We start from the raw sequence: 12103 nt of genomic DNA on the forward strand, positions 1-12103 counted from the left end.
CGTCCGTAAGCGTCAGTCTGAGCCCAGATACGCCTGTTTGTGGGCGTCATTTCGGTCAGTGCAGTATTTTATATAATTAATTTCGCTCATTACTATCAAACTGGCCCCCAAAAAACTCTAGAAAAGAAGCTAAGGAAGGAAGAGAAGGTAAAGAAACCAATCACAACCGAAAAGAAGGAAATTGTGCAGAAATATGAGTGGAGTTCGTGTGACCGATCTCGCTAGTATGTTCAGCATGTCGAAATCCACCATCTCTACAATCTTACAAAGAAAGGATTTGTATAAGGAAGCTCAGTCAAGGGTCCACTGTATTTTGATACCTGTGGTTTTTGCGTGAAAAGGGGCAATTAATTTAATTACCAGTAGAGGGCAATGTTGATTGCAGAATCGTGCTGTTACCTTTCGGAATTAACTGTAAGGTCTTGTGACGGACTGACATGCTGTTCATCGCGTATTTCTTCAGGCTCACCACAGTTCTGCACCGAAAAGTGGATGGATGGATGGATGGATGGTTGGATGGATGGATGGATGGATTAAAAAAAAAATACTCTGGCCAGGCAAGTACATATTAATCAAGATTATCAAGTCATTCTTCCTTAAATAAGAATAACTCACCCATCTTCCATTTTATCATCACAGGCTCCTATCATAAGCAGCACAGGACACAAGGCATATCCATCTCATGTACAATCACATACTATGCACAATTTAGAAACACCAGCTGTCTTTGGACAGAAAGCAGAGAGAGAGAATGTAGAAACTACACACACACAGCAAGAGTGGGTGTGGAACCCTGCCAGATGAGTGAGCCAAAACTGGTACCCAGTGAGCCAGCATGCAAGCCCTAATGGGGAGCAAATAATTAAAACATAAATGTTAACATAGTGGTAAATGCCAAGGGAAACATCTGGGTTTAAACAGTTTGAGTGAATTTACTGAGAAATGCAGTAAAGCCTTATGCATATGAACAATTTGGAAAACGGATGAATTAGCAATGGACCAATATTAAGGAATACTGTGTTGCATATGATTAATTTAACCTCTATTATTTAGTCACATTCAGTATTCTGTTATACAATGAATTTGCTCAGCATTTTCCTAAGCCCCAAGTCTCATGAGGTAATGTGATATCGTGGTCAACAAACAGTACTTGAGACTGGTAGATGTTATTAAAAGAAACAAGGTTATATTTGTGAGTTCAGCCCACTGCACAAGACAGACCCTTCACGCGGCCTCATACTCTCCAACCATTCGAGAGAACACGACTAGTTTTAAATTCTGCTGCTTCCCATCATCATGCATTCCTCAGATAAACAAGCTTGTCATAAAGCGGGTTCCAACATGAGCACACGTTCATTAATTCATTCAGGAGTGAATTGTCCACACATGGCATCACCGTTGAAGATAACACCATATAGGTTCCAACAAATAAAGTAAATCAGTCCAGTTATTTTTCATATTGAACAAAATAATCATTAAATTTCAATCTAACTTTCATGGTCAGCCAGTCCGTTTCATGATGACAATGAACAATGTGCTCTCTCCAAGGTGACACAGCTAATGCAACCAAGGCTACAGACGTAAATCAATATCCTATTTCCAGACAATGTTAAACTACTTTCTATGAGAGAGAAGGTAGATGAAAGCCCTTTATATTGGTTCATCTCAGGGTTTTTTTTATTACCTGTAACATAAAAGGTAATCACAGCATTGCAAAGTACACTCTCCTTTCACAATACCATTTAGTTTGTGATTATGCGTGGGGTAATCTTAATTAAATGTACACACTGTGGCAGTCCAGTCGTGTCTTCCTGCTGCGAAGGCTCAACATTTTCAGATGAATTTAAGCAAATCTCACCCTTTCTTTTGTCCATTTTCGCCTAACCGCTGCAAACACCAAAATCACAAGGTTAAAGAAATCATTTCAAATTTAATTAAAAAAAAAAAAAAATTGATTAGTTGGGCAAAAGGACACTCTACTGGAATCCTTCCCAGTTACTCGAAATATGTTTGATGCATAAAAACAACCCAGAATACAGATTAATTAAACTGATTGCAAACAAAAAAATCCCATTTACCTGGTAATTTAATTTACGTTTAGCCAAACAGTAAAATAAACATAAACTACTGAAATTGCCATTGTACAGTATATACTTACATCCGGACGGAACATTTTAGATGTACACTCACGAACGAGAGAGTTGGCTGGCTCTCATTGAACAGACGATAACAGAATATATAATGAATTTATGCCTGTAGTTACAAAATTTACAGTGGATCAATATGCTGTAGTAATTAATTCCACTAGGTGATGCTGTTCCTTTTTCATTGAATTTAAGTATGTGAGCAAATAGCTGAATCAAACCAGGCGATCGCTTCATTTTAAAGAAGGTTTTTTTCGGCCTGAGACCCCCATTGTCATCCCATGCTACAGAGACATCCTTCAAAAGACAGACAGCAAGATATTCAATAGTTAAAACACAATGGGAGAGAATTCGAAGAACGACCTGGGAAATATTGTGGCACCAATCTCCAGGACAACACTCAAAATCCATCAAGTTGGGGACTCTTAAGAAGAACACCGTTTTGATCAGATCTGATGTACAATCGCTTTATAAATCTGTAACACAATCAGAAAGGTCAGAAAAGAAAGGACGTATATTATGCATAAATGCGCAATATGTTTTGAATTAATCATTAAAATTTGACGAGAAACTAAAGAGCTAAATAATTGATGATGAATGATTATAATTATTAGATTATAACTGATTTAAGGTTAGGCACAGTCATGCAAATGATTAAAGATGTGCCTATACAGACATTTAAAAGTTAAATGTATCGGCGTAATATTCAAATTACTGATATACAATATAACAATATAATATAACAATATCATCTGATGTATTAATATTTCTAGTTCAAAATACAAAATAGCTTGTGCTATTTAAAAACTCAAGTATTAATGGTCTACATCACCTTTATAATGTACAGTGTTACTGTATAAAACCCTGTTTTCAAAGGGTCATCTAACTTTATAATGAACTTCCTATAGGCCTATATTATAGAAGTACATGGGCTTTTTGGCTGTTGTGCAGTTCCAGCAGGTATTCCGTAGTGTTTTACGAAGACAGTGACTCATGAGAAGCATTAACTCCAGCTCACGATAATCAGTAATTTCTCTGAAAAACTGCCTCACCCGATATTTAAATCTTACGGCAATTAATTCATCTTGTAAAAAAAGGGAAATAATTTTCGCTCTTTCACAGTAGTGTGGGATAGCAAGTCTTGTGTTCAAAAAAATAAAAACCTGATTGTCTGAAAGCATGCGTGCATAACTGGACCGGCCTGTTCGCTTTATGTGCTCTTTGGAATTTAGTCCATTTAATTCCATCTTCATTGTGTTTCTGCACATCGCGTCTACAATGACTGACTGCGCTATGAGCAAGGAAATGCATTGCACCCAACTGCAAGTGGACAATAACACCAATGCTCACTTCATTCCATTGTTTGTGCTGTTACCACCAGCTATAGGCGGAACAATAAACGTTCTTCACCTTTTAAAAAATCACGACTCCGCCAACTACAAAGATTTCGTTATCTGTTGACGAGTGTTTTAAATAGTCTTTTAACTATTTGTTAATCGGATTCTGTGTAGCGGAGAACGGCAGGAGAGTTCAGTTTACACACATGCCAACGAAGGCGGCAAGCGGCCGGAGACAGCGTAAACTGGAAACATCCCACACACAGAAAAATAAAGGTGCTAACTGGAACCGAAAATGGTTCTTGAGAGTGATGCCATAGAAGAACCATTTTTGGTTCCATAAAGAACCTTTCAAACCAAGGTTCTTTAAAGAACCATTATTTTTCTGTGTGCACCTTCAGCTCCAAGCAATGGTTGCTCCCCTTACCCTTCAGAAAATGGCACCCACTAGGCGCCTCGGAAACATCTGATAGTACAAGGCAGCGCAGTCCGACTGTGTGCGGTGCAGTGAGGTGCAGTGTACGACAGTTCCCGCAGGGGACCTGCCGCTTAGGTCGGCGCGTTCTCTGGCCAGGCGATTAATTGCTTAGGCTTGGCTAAATTGCGAATCTGCAGTCACCCTTGGCGAGGAAGTCAATTATAAAAAGTCACTGAAAAGTCACACAGAGCTACAGATTTGCATATGGGAGGTAAAGTTAGGATACTCAGTCATTACGCAGCAGTATTGGTTTTTACTTATACTATTTTCTACTTAGTACTGCTACCCTTCATTCTACACGTTAAATGTATTGATTTCAAGTGTATTGTCGTTTGATTACAACCAAATAATAATATTGTTGAGATGAAGCGTGTCTTTTTTCTGAAAAGGCTATTAAATTCAGTCTTAGCAGAACTTATGGGTAATATTAGTTTTAAAAGCCACACACAAAATTTGATCATTCTGAAAACCAGAAAGATTTTAGATAATCAAATAGAAATAGGATTTATTAAATAAAACCACCTGTTTGACCCTTGCCCTTGTTCCGAATTACTTGTGAGCCATTCTGAAATAGAGTTGCAGAAGTTAGTTCTTATAAAAAAAATGTAAATGTATGTTTATCATTATTTTGATATCAATACAGACATAGGCCTATTTAAGAGGCATACGCTTTTATCCATGTAATTACTTTCATGTACAACAATATCCCACGGCCTGCGCTTGCAAACGGTTTTATTGTCGAAAATAAGTGGATTATTCCGCCCTGACCCATGCCGAACGCAATCAATACCACGTCTAAAAGCAATACCTCTTTAAAAGTAAAGACGCAGCCCTGCCGAGTGTTTCAATTATGCCGTGACACCGCGCACCCCCACGGGCGCGCGGCCGGATAAAGGGGGCGCTTCTCGCCGCTCTCGCTTTGTCCCATCAGGAATGTTAATTCGTCTGCCGAGCCGCGGAGGACGGCGCAGAGGTGTCCGGCCTTTTATTTACAGTCAGATTGCGCTGCGTACCCAGTCGTGACGGAGCGCTGCTGAAGGATAGGGAAGTCAAAAGGCAAAATATTTTCTTTGATTATTATCATTTCCACTGCAGTCATGCGGGCTCGTTCTTTACCGACAATTTAATGCTTATTTGCAAAATCAAAAGCATGGAATCTTTATCGGAATGTATACCGAATAATGTTGCGTATAACGGCTTTTCGGAATTTTAAGGTTTTCCCTTCTGTTCCATATGCATATCCTCATATTAGTCGTTTTTTTCAGCGGCAATATTTTAATGCGCAAACACATTTTTTTTATTCCATCCATCCATCCATACATCATTTTCCATACACGCTTATCTTATGCAAGGTCGTGGGGGTCCGGAGCCTATGGATCTAAGAAGGGAACGACCAGGATCACCTTTGCAGGGCATATTTTGTATCACATAAATCATATGTGATTTAAAGATGCTTTGGGGTTCACTATGTCAGTCTACCATGCCATAGCATGTAGTCTACGATGAACGCCATCGAAAAAAATAATAAAACGTTTTTAGAGTAGCTACAGCTTCAATCCGCCCTCGCATGGGTTATAAAATGTTCGTGTCTTGATTTATTTCATGTTGACATGGGGGGGGTGGGGGCATCAGGTCATGACTGCATCATGAAGAGAATTTTTGAGTAAATTACTGAAAATAGATAATGCAGGCTTACAACATGTGAAATTATTTGATGTAACCTTTTGATATTGGCTACATCAATGGTGTTTGGGGGTTAATTTAACTGGTTAAACATCGCCATTCCAGACCCTGGGAACAAAGGGCACTGCTTTGCTATTCCGAGGGCTGAGAAGCGCTCTCTCTGGATGGCTCCAGCGTGTCCCGTTGTTATAAAGACAGCACGTCTCTGCGGAGCGTGCCGCAGCTGTCCAGCGCTGTAACACAAAACCCCGCAGCGCATCAATCTCCAGCCGGGCTGACGGCCGCTATGTCCACCTGTTTGCCAGTGCGGCGCGCAGCCCTGCCCCCTCCTGGTCGGAGGCTGTGGCGCTATGTGCGGAACCGCCGCTGGCGATTCCGCCTTTGTTTTCCCACCAGCGTCCGTCGTCGTCCACTTGCAGCGCTGTGTCGTATCTGCGTGGTGCTGTTGAGAAGACTGAGAAGACAGCATATAATATTTCACACGCAAAATGTCCTTCCCGACCCATTGTATCCACGGTTATTTATTTATCCTCTGCAATATGGACATTCCGTAAATGTTATTTGTCATTCCCTTTAGGACACTTACATGATGCGTTTAGCGCGCCTTAAGATTGATATACACTGAAATTAACGGAAATTGTATGTTTTCCAGTGTCAGTCTGACTAGGATGACCTAAGTCTAAATGATGGATAGTTTTCCAATGCTTCCGACATTATGAACCTTACCAAAGGACTACTGTGACTTTTTACTGCTCAACCAGTCTGTGATATCACAAAAAGTCCCGGAAATAGTCAAATTAAGTTGCTGATCATATAATTTAAGCTGCAAATCAAATAGTGATGAAATTATATATATTCAGGCAGGGGGCAATAGGGGCATGGATACCTGGGAGATTAAGGGGGGGGGGGCAGTAGTTTGCAGGGGGCCTTGAAAACATATGCTTTACATGACTACATTACTGGTACAGCAGTCAGTGAGGGTTTGCTCTTACACGATACCCTCGTCTTGCAGTACTGATCCCCTTTGTAATACTGCAATGGACTATTGGGATTTGAAATGACAATTTTAAGGGGTCAAGACCCTAAACCCTACTCTGTTTCGAACCCATGTTGCTGTGTACGGTAGTTTGCATCCCCTGTTTACTAATTATCGTGTTCATGACTTCAGCGGTGTCCGTCGCCGCAGACCATTGGTCTCAACGCGCTGAAAACCCTTCTTTGTTTCTCCTAAAAGCCCCCGTCCCGCCCCTCCGCCAGCCACCCCCATCCCAGGCCGACCATGGGCGGTCGTCCTTGTTAACAGCCCCAGTGGAGTGTGACGTGCAGCCATTCATCAGAGGAGGCGTACGGGCGCCCTGCTCTCAGCACACCTTAGCTTCACACCTTGCCTGTCATACCTCCTCTCATCCTGCCTTTCTCTTCTTCTTCTACTGTTTCCTCTTCTATCGCTTCTCCGCTGACGGTGCTTGTCAGGTTAATGCCGTTGTGCTCCATTAGCCTTCGCCCCCACCCCCCACCCCATCATGTCACCCCTTCCCAATGCCCCCCCCCCTCGCCCCCCCCCCCCTCGCCCCCCCCCCCCACCCCCCCACCCCGGGGCTCAGGACTAATGGCAGGGGAGTCTGAAGTTGAGCTCTTAGTAGGAAGAAGGAAGGAAGTTGTGGATCTCGGGTTACCTGCCCAGGTAAGACTCTGTTTATTTACCAGAGCTGGATTGGAGGGGGGGAGGTGCATTTGGACAGAAAAAACTGATCTAACATTTGAACTCGATGATCCTCAGCTCAGGCTTTCTGAGAAGTCAGGCACTCAAGCTTGATGGCTTTTGTACACCCGGTCCCCGATGTGCCAGCCACAAGCTGATGGGGCATCTCCTTGGCCTGTAGACCTGCAGTCCTCTCCCTCTGTGAGTGGATCCACGGGCCTCTCTGAGTTTGTGGGCTGGTGCCTTTGTCTCCATGACTACTGAGAACTCCGTGTCTCCAGCTTGCAAATAACACCCAAACAGCAACACGTCGTTGCGGTCATGTGACCTTCCATATGCCACCGCGGAAAACAGTCATCCTTTGAAGAGGTGGCACAGCTAGAGATTTTGGGCCCCATGAAAGCACATCATATCGGGCCCCCAACCCAGGGGCCCCGGGAATCGTTCTAACTTTCCTCCCCTTTACGGCCCCCCTGCATATCCCATGAGGTTAATCCTTATTCCTGAACAAATATCTCATATAATTAGCAAATAAAGCTTCTTGAGGCAAGAAGACTAACACAATTATTTAAAAGACTTCCTACAAATATTAGCTGGGAAAACAAATTATTTTTGGTATTTGTAGTGTTGCCCCAATGACTATGGAATTATCCATCCATCCATCCATCCATCCATCCATCCATCTGCACATTCTATTCAGGGTTGCGGGGGGTCCGGAGCCTAACCTTGGAATTATTATTATGAAAATTGTTAGTCCCAGATTATTCCTATTGTTATTACTTTAGATTTATGTGGTAACTAAAATCTAATAAGGTCCTTTGCCTTCACCTTTGAAAATCATGCCCTAATATTTCTGGCCAAACTGAAAATATACCTCTTTTTTTGCTTTTTTTATTATAATTCTTGATTTAATTTTTTTTGGTTTGATATTTGCAGTATGGCCTTGCGCAAAACCCTCTGTCTAGATCTTTTACAGGAAGATATACTACTGTGGCATAAAGTGCGAAACCATTCAGAGAATCTGGCAGCAGTTAAGATGCGGCGTCCATCATCTTAAAAATAAAATGATCGCGGGTGGCAGAGAACAACTGACGCTGGAGGAACAACTCCGACAGTGTAATTTTGGCACCAGGAGGGCCGATAAACAGCCAAGTTCTTGAGAGCGTGTGGGACAGCTGGGTGGGGAAGGTGCCCCAAGGCCTCTATCCCAGGCACCGTAAATCAGGCGTACCAGGGCCAACAGCTCCAACCACCCCACCGGTGCGTCACCCAGCTCTGCCCTCCGTCCCTTTACATGTGTACACCCTGCCAGTGTAGATTTACCTGGGTCTCAGATAGATACCGATGCCAATCTGTTATCCGCAGGTGCCTGCAGTTTCCACCCTTCACAGAACTGGTCACGAGAATACAGACCAAAACAGAGGATTGGATGGTCCCCTAATGGTTAAGAAAATGCACTTGTGATTGAAGTTTTGAATCCCCAATCAGCAAAGTACTGTTCCCTGGGTGCTAGATAATAGTTGTCCTCTGTGATGTCACATATGGGTTAAATGCAGAGGATGTGTGGTGACAATTAATCACTTTTGCATGATTTAAAAAAAAGAATGATGGATTTAGAGTTTCAGAGTGGGTGGCTGCCGTAGGTAATTAGAAAATGCTTCACTGAGACCATGGATGGACGACTCTGCCACACATTTACCCACAGCAATCACTGATGCCAAAACGACGGATAAATCAGTAACTTTGCTTGATGGCTCCTACGCTGTACAGTTGGCCTGGAGGTTTTCCAGAGAGGGCTGTCAGTGGAACTGAGCGAAAGCTAAAATGTCCCTGTGTTTCCAATAGATTTCACCTCATTCCATGACAGAGAGCTTTGGCCTGACTCTGCTGGCCATCCACCACAGCAGCTGTTTTTCCACAATCCCCTCTGTTCTTCCCCTTTTTAATGTTTTCACATTCCCCGTCAATAACTACATAATTGACAACAATGCATACACACTGCGACTTGACAGTCCGGCTCGTCCTTTTTCTGTATTCGTCGGATTTCACCGCCATGCCCCGCTTCCAGAAACCGTCTGCTGTCGATGCGTAAACTCAGACTCACTCTGGGTGCTGAGCAAGTGCGCGGCAGATGGGGAGCTGACAGTTGTTGCGGGCTCACATGGCAGGACGGCGGAGGGGAGCGACGGAAAAGCTAAACACAGCCGTGAAATAAATCCAGTCATTTCTGTTCCCCTCCACAGGTGGAAAGGCAATCACTTCTCAACTGTGGTTTTCGGCTCTCAAATCTTGAAAACGGCTCAGAGCCATGAGCTTCTGACAGCGGCCTCTCTTATTTCTGAATGTTTATTTGTTCGGCAGCTGCTTTTCAAAGGGCTGACTTTTTGATCTCGACGGCATGCCCCCGGTAGCGTTTAGCACGTATCTGCTGTCAAAAAAGCATCACTTCAGGCTTTCACGGTACACAGATCGGGCACCGTTTAGCCGTCATTTGTAATTATGGGCTGTTTTGTCTACAATGGAACCTGTAGTGAGGCGTGCTGACTATCTAAGGAATTCCTTCAGCACAAGACCCTCAGATTCCTCCCCATTGTCAGAATGGCACTGTCTGGGTTAACATGCAAACAATGCGCCTTTGGTGAAACGAGATATTCCCTGGTTTTAAACTCCAGCTTTCTCTCTGCTTAATACATCAGCAGCATCGTAAAGGTTTTGCCCCAGATAATAAAAGTAGGATTTTATCTCCATTCACATTTATTTAAATCACAGGGGCTTCGCCTACCTCTTTTCACTGACGATATCATGGTAAAATCATGTGCACGATTAAGGTTTGTGTCCATCGTTTCACAAGTAAGAACGTTATTTTGCAGTATTTTTGCTGTTCAGTAGCTAGTTTTATATATAATTTATTTTTTTATTAATATTTAAGAGGATTGCCTGGTGACTCACCAGGGTGGGAAGGTTTGTGCGTGTGTGTGTGTGTTTGTTTGTATGTGTGTGTGCAGTTTTCCCTGTGTTGTGTGGAATTTCTTCCCAAGTCCCAAGGCATGCAATTTTGTTAACTGGCATCTCTAAATTGCCCATCGTACGATTGTGCGTGTTCACTTGTGCCTCCTGTCCGGGGTGTTCCCCAGCCCAGTGCCCTGTGACAGACCGGCCTCCCGTCCGGGGTGTTCCCCAGCCCTGTGCCCTGTGACAGACCGGCCTCCCGTCCGGGGTGTTCCCCAGCCCAGTGCCCTGTGACAGACCGGCCTCCCGTCCGGGGTGTTCCCCATCCCAGTGCCCTGTGACAGACCGGCCTCCCGTCCGGGGTGTTCCCCATCCCAGTGCCCTGTGACAGACCGACCTCCCGTCCGGGGTGTTCCCCAGACCTGTGCCCTGTGACAGACCGGCCTCCCGTCCGGGGTGTTCCCCAGCCCTGTGCCCCGTGACAGACCGGCCTCCTATCCGGGGTGTTCCCCAGCCCAGTGCCCTGTGACAGACCGGCCTCCTGTCTCCCGTCCGGGGTGTTCCCCAGCCCTGTGCCCTGTGACAGACCGGCCTCCTGTCTCCCGTCCGGGGTGTTCCCCAGCCCTGTGCCCTGTGACAGACCGGTCTCCTGTCCGGGGTGTTCCCCATCCCAGTGCCCTGTGACAGACCGGCCTCCTGTCCGGGGTGTTCCCTATCCCTGTGCCCTGTGACAGACCGGCCTCCTGTCCGGGGTGTTCCCTATCCCTGTGCCCTGTGCCCTGTGACAGACCGGCCTCCTGTCTCCCGTCCAGGGTGTTCCCCATCCCAGTGCCCTGTGACAGACCGGCCTCCTGTCCGGGGTGTTCCCCATCCCAGTGCCCTGTGACAGACCGGCCTCCCGTCCGGGGTGTTCCCCAGCCCTGTGCCCCGTGACAGACCGGCCTCCCGTCCGGGGTGTTCCCCAGCCCTGTGCCCTGTGACAGACCGGCCTCCCGTCCGGGGTGTTCCCCAGCCCTGTGCCCCGTGACAGACCGGCCTCCTATCCGGGGTGTTCCCCAGCCCAGTGCCCTGTGACAGACCGGCCTCCTGTCTCCCGTCCGGGGTGTTCCCCAGCCCTGTGCCCTGTGACAGACCGGTCTCCTGTCCGGGGTGTTCCCCATCCCAGTGCCCTGTGACAGACCGGCCTCCTGTCCGGGGTGTTCCCCATCCCAGTGCCCTGTGACAGACCGGCCTCCCGTCCGGGGTGTTCCCCATCCCAGTGCCCTGTGACAGACCGACCTCCCGTCCGGGGTGTTCCCCAGACCTATGCCCTGTGACAGACCGGCCTCCCGTCCGGGGTGTTCCCCAGCCCTGTGCCCCGTGACAGACCGGCCTCCTATCCGGGGTGTTCCCCAGCCCAGTGCCCTGTGACAGACCGGCCTCCTGTCTCCCGTCCGGGGTGTTCCCCAGCCCTGTGCCCTGTGACAGACCGGCCTCCTGTCTCCCGTCCGGGGTGTTCCCCAGCCCTGTGCCCTGTGACAGACCGGTCTCCTGTCCGGGGTGTTCCCCATCCCAGTGCCCTGTGACAGACCGGCCTCCTGTCCGGGGTGTTCCCTATCCCTGTGCCCTGTGCCCTGTGACAGACCGGCCTCCTGTCTCCCGTCCAGGGTGTTCCCCATCCCAGTGCCCTGTGACAGACCGGCCTCCTGTCCGGGGTGTTCCCCATCCCAGTGCCCTGTGACAGACCGGCCTCCCGTCCGGGGTGTTCCCCAGCCCTGTGCCCCGTGACAGACCGGCCTCCTATCCGGGGTGTTCCCCAGCCCAGTGCCCT

This window comes from Paramormyrops kingsleyae, chromosome 19, assembly GCF_048594095.1.
Source record: "Paramormyrops kingsleyae isolate MSU_618 chromosome 19, PKINGS_0.4, whole genome shotgun sequence".
Lineage (NCBI taxonomy): Eukaryota > Metazoa > Chordata > Actinopteri > Osteoglossiformes > Mormyridae > Paramormyrops > Paramormyrops kingsleyae.